This window comes from Wyeomyia smithii, chromosome 2 (genome assembly GCF_029784165.1).
Source record: "Wyeomyia smithii strain HCP4-BCI-WySm-NY-G18 chromosome 2, ASM2978416v1, whole genome shotgun sequence".
In the NCBI taxonomy this organism is placed as follows: Eukaryota; Metazoa; Arthropoda; class Insecta; order Diptera; family Culicidae; genus Wyeomyia; species Wyeomyia smithii.
The window spans coordinates 177,412,072-177,417,688 of NC_073695.1; positions in this window are offsets into that span (position 1 = coordinate 177,412,072).

A 5,617-nucleotide genomic window follows, 5' to 3' on the forward strand; every position below is an offset into this window, starting at 1 on the left:
AAGGTATTTCCCAAATATGAAAAAAAGTTCAGAATATAGTAGGCCTCTGAAATCACACCCGTAAAAGTTTATTGGTATTCTTTGATTTCGAAATATTCTAAAATGTGTGTCTAAAACTACCTGTATGTGGTCGATTTTCAAGAGATAGAACCAAAGAGTTTTCAGAAAACTTTTCTACATAAGATTACCTACAACTTTGCTAAAGACTTCACTTTGATTTGACAAGTAATAAAACATTAAATATTAAAAGAATGTTCGAAAGGTCATTTTGAAATGCAACGAAGAAAAAGCAGATTCCAAAATCCTGCAGAACGAGGAAATTATTGAAAAAGTTCTCAACTCCTCAACAGATATTCATGGTTCTTATACATTGAACCAAAGAAAAAATGACAACGAGGAAAAAATAGTAGCTTCAAAAACAATTTGTATGATAAACGTTGAAAAAAAAAATTCTAATAATAACATAACGGATTGTATTTTTTTCTTTTGTTCTAAATGACATACTTTTTGGAAACAAACTATCACACGCGGCTAAAGGTCTCCAAAAAAGCCAAAAAAACTATGTGATCCAAATTGTACTTAAAACGAGTTGGTTCACACTTATAGTTGGATTATATTTTGATAATAAACTATACGTAGACCAATGACAACAAAATAAAGTATTTGAAGCCCCATTGTTGAAAATGTTTCATGATTCGATATAAGGTACAATTCGATATAAAGTACAAATTAAAAAATGAAATGTACCTTATATCGAAGTTCTCCTGTATTTCTTACGAATGAACGAAAAGCTCAAAAAATTGCTCAGCAGTTCGAGAGTGTTCATAATTTAATTGAAACGTAATGAATCCTATTGAAAATGAAGTGTTACAAAAAGATGATCATGATCACCACTCAAGAATTTCTTTCTGATGAGGTACTGAAAGCAAACTTGAATGAAATACGAACTATTATCAAGAACTTCAAAAACATGAAGGCACCAAGAGATGATGGGATTTTTTTATTTCCTCCTCAAAGACTTCCCGAAAGCTCTTTGAATTTCGTGGTGAGAATTTTAAACAGATGAATTAGCATATTTTCCCTTAAAATGGAAAAATGCGAAAATCACTCCAATTTCAAAGCTGAAAAAAATCCATCTGAAGCATCAAGTTATCGTCCAATTACTTTACTCTCTTCTATGGGCAAACTTTTCGAAAAAATAATTCTCAATAGAATGATGACACATTTCAATGAAAATTCAATTTTTGCAAATGAGCAGTTTGGATTTCACCAAGGGCATTGACTACTCATCAGTTACTTAGAGTAACTAATATGATTCGTACTAATGAATCTAAAGGTTTTTCCACTGGAGCTGCACTTCTAGACATAGAAACGGCATTCGACAATGTCCAATTTCCATTTTCCTCTTTACATCACAAAAATGATACAAAGCTACTTGACTAACCGCACTCTTTAGGTTAATTATTTAAATAGTAAATCTGATAGATTGCCTGTTGGAGCAGGTGCACCTCAAGGAAGTATCTTGGGCCCAGTCTTATATAATATTTTTACTTCTGATCTTCCTGATTTACCACCAGGTTGTGAGAAGTTTCTGTTTTGTGACGATACAAGCATTTCCGTAATAGGAAAAAGCCTTCGTGTCATATGCAGTAGGCTGCAAAAAAGTCTAGATATATTTTCCTCATATTTGCAGAAATGGAAGATTTCTCCTAATGCATCAAAAACACAATTAATTATTTTTCCCCATAAACCAAGAGTTTCTTTTCTCAAACCCACTAATAATCATGTTGTTAAGATGAATGGTGCAATCTTAAATTGGTCTGATCAAGTTAATTATTTAGGGCTAATTTATGCTAAAAATCTTACCTTTAAGGAGCACATTGAAAATGTCCAAACAAAGTGCAATAAACATATAAAATGATTGTATCCTCTTATCAACAGAAATTCTAGACTTTGTCTCAAAAATAAACTGTTAATTTACAAACAAATATTTAGACCAGCAATGTTATATGCAGTCCCCATCTGAACAAGTTGTTGTACAACCAGAAAGAAGATGCTTCAAAGGATTCAAAATAAACTTCTGAGAATGATATTGAAACGTCCTCGCTGGCTTAGCACGAATGAACTACACAGGCTGACTAATGTGAAAACATTAGAAAATATGTCAAACCAAATTATCAATGAGTTCCGACAAAAATCGTTGCAATCCTCAATTAAAACGATTGGCTCACTTCATAGTCAGTAAGATAGGTGTGAGCTTAGATTAAAGTTTAATTTTAAACTCCTTTGCTTGACAAGGAGATTTACAGTTTTCCTACAATTATATTTGTTGTGGGTTAGTTTCTTTCGCTTCTTTACCTTCCATGCGCGCTGGTTCAATTCAAATGGTATGTTGATGTGTGTCATTCAAAAAGAATCCAAGGTGAACTCTTATGGATGTAGCTGTGATATTGGCGTTCGCGAAAAAAAACACTGAAGGAATCAAACAAAAAAACACGCTGTAAATCAAACTTTTGATTGGATCTCATTTTTGATAGAGAAAAAAACCTTTTTCTCGATTTGTGAGGGCCCCAAAAATGTGCGGGCCCCGGGCCCCCTCTTTAAATCCGGTCTGCGAATTCTTCAAAATAGACCCAAACATTTTCATTCAAAGACGTTTCAAAGATTATTTTTAAAATATACAGAAATAATGGTTTTCCACCCGACATTAATAGTCAATTTGCTGTTTGACGACTTGAGCCTCCACATAACAGAACTTATCAAAATAGGGTTGAGATAGTTATCACAATGGATGGATTGTAAGTACTTATTAAAATAAAATTATTAATTTATTACATTTGACAAATTAGTTTGTCAAAAGGACTATTTTAGGACTGATTATAACAAATAAACTCGATTTCCCAAATGTAGTGTTTCAATGAAACTAGGAAATTTCTAGAAATATGATCTAGGAGAGCTGTTTTTGGGCAGAATACATTACAATACATAGATATGATAAGGTAAATTTTATTTTTGTTTGAAATTATGACCATTTGAAAGTTACGTGGTTGTCGTCGTAACCTAAAAGGCGCAGAAACGCGGGCCGAATATCAGCTAGTGTTGATAATATAAATTAAAATGATGAATAATGGGATTTGACAGTAAGACCATCAGCTTTCGCATTTTTACTGTCGAACATGTATTTAACTTATTTTGTCAAGAGGAAGGAGTCTTCATAAGCTCAGCAACCTTCGCTTGGGAAGTGTCGCATTTATTAACAGCTGCTACCGTCATTAATTTTCTTCATAATTGCAGATCTAAAGTATTGATTTATCATTGGAAATACCAGGATTTGCAGCTCTATACCGTGATCGGCGTTTCCAAGGGGCTTGAAGATTCCAAGAGATCCAGAGCAGTTCAAGATTTGCCGCTCTATAGGATACCGGAATCAGAGTTTTCAAGAGGTTTAAAGGTTTCAAAAAAAAAATCAACGGCAATTCAAGTCCTTCAAGAAATATAGAGTTCAAGTTTTTTTTTTTATATCGTAACAGCTAAGTATAGAACTTGATTTATTTTATTGTTATCTGTTTGCATATTTTGTTGCCCTGCCATAGTGTGCTCTTTCTCACACAATGGAAGTGGATGAAAAAAATTTGACCGATCCTGTTTCTATTACTCCAAAACCTCCTGACCCTTCATCCACTGTTTCCTCAGGTCCCTCACGCGTTAAACTATATCCAGATGGATCGACTGGGTCGTTTATTGTTTATTTCCGACCTAAAATAGGGCCTAAATCGAAGCCCTTAAACATTATTCAGATTTCTAAAGACTTGGATTCTCATTTCAAGTCCATCACTGAAATTTCTAAAGTCAGACCCAACAAGTTAAGAGTTGTGGTTGAGGACCTTACTCAAGCAAATAAAATTGCCACATCAGAATTTTTTACCAGGAAATATCATGTTTATGTTCCCGCACGAGATGTGGAAATTGACGGTGTTGTAACTGATTCCAGCTTATCCAGTGAATGTCTTTTGAAAGACGGACTTGGATATTTTAAGAACACTTCAATTCCAACGGTTAAAATTCTCGATTGTCAACAATTGAGATCAGTGTCCTTTGTAGAAGGGAAGAAAATATATTCCCCTTCAGATTCATTCCGTGTCACTTTTGCTGGATCTGCTTTACCATCTCATATATCCATTCACAATGTCCTCGTACCTGTTCGCCTGTATGTTCCACGAGTCATGAACTGCATCAATTGCAAACAGTTAGGCCATACTTCTGCTTACTGTTGCAATAAAAGTCGATGCGGCAAATGTGGGGGGAATCATCTTGATGAGTCTTGCCGTCAAGAAAACAATAATTGTTATTACTGTGGTGAAATTCAACATGAACTCTCGAAATGTTCCTCATACATTCGCCATAAAAATAAAATGAAACGGTCTCTTAAAGACCGCGCTAAACGCAGTTATTCTGATCTCCTCAAGCAATCTGAAACTAATTCTCTCATTTCTTCTAATATTTATGATTTATCGTCATCTGATGAGACATATTGTGACGTTCCTCTTGCTGGTCCTTCTTTTTCAAACCCTGGTTGGTCTAGAAAAAGGAAAAATCTTTCTTCTCCAAAACTTCCCAACAAGGGTCCTAAAATATCACTTAACAGAAATGGTAATATTACCAAATCCAATCACGATACTGAAAAATCAAATCAAACTCCCTCCAGAATTTTAAATTTAAAGTCAACACAGGAGTTTCCACCAAAAACTCTGATAGTTCATTCACACCTTCAAATAAACAAACAAAATCAGGAATTCTGAAAATTTCTACTGTAATAAACTGGATTCTTGAATCATTAAACATACCGGATCCTTTCAGCAAATTTATTCATTCATTACTCCCTGTTGTCAAAACATTTTTAAAGCAGCTTACCTCTCACTGGCCCCTCATTTCAACTTTAATATCCTTCGATGACTAACTTATCGTCTGAGACTAATGATTTTATACATATTTTACAATGGAATTGCAGAAGTATCATACCAAAACTTGATTCATTCGAAGCTATGATTAATAATTTGAAATGTGATGTGTTTTCTATTTGTGAAACATGGCTCACTTCAGATATCAATCTCAATTTCAATAATTACAATATCGTACGATTAGATCGAGATATTCCCTATGGAGGTGTACTTTTAGGGATTAAAAAGTGTTATTCTTTTTATAAAATTAATTTACCTTCAATTCAAGGCATCGAATGTGTAGCTTGTCAAATTAACATACAAGACAAAGATCTCTGCATTGCTTCTGTATATATCCCTCCTAAAGCACTAATTAGACAACAAATGCTTTCTGATATTGTCGAACTTCTACCCTCACCCCGTTTAATATTGGGAGATTTTAACTCTCATGGTGTAGCTTGGGGTTCATCTTACAACGATAACCGCTCCACTTTGATTTATAATCTTTGTGACAATTTTAATATGACTGTTTTGAACAATGGAGATATGACACGTGTTCCGAAACCACCGGCTCGTCCAAGCGCATTGGATTTATCATTATGTTCAACGTCATTACGGTTAGATTGTAGCTGGAAGGTTGTGATCCCCATGGTAGTGATCATTTACCAATTTTAATTTCA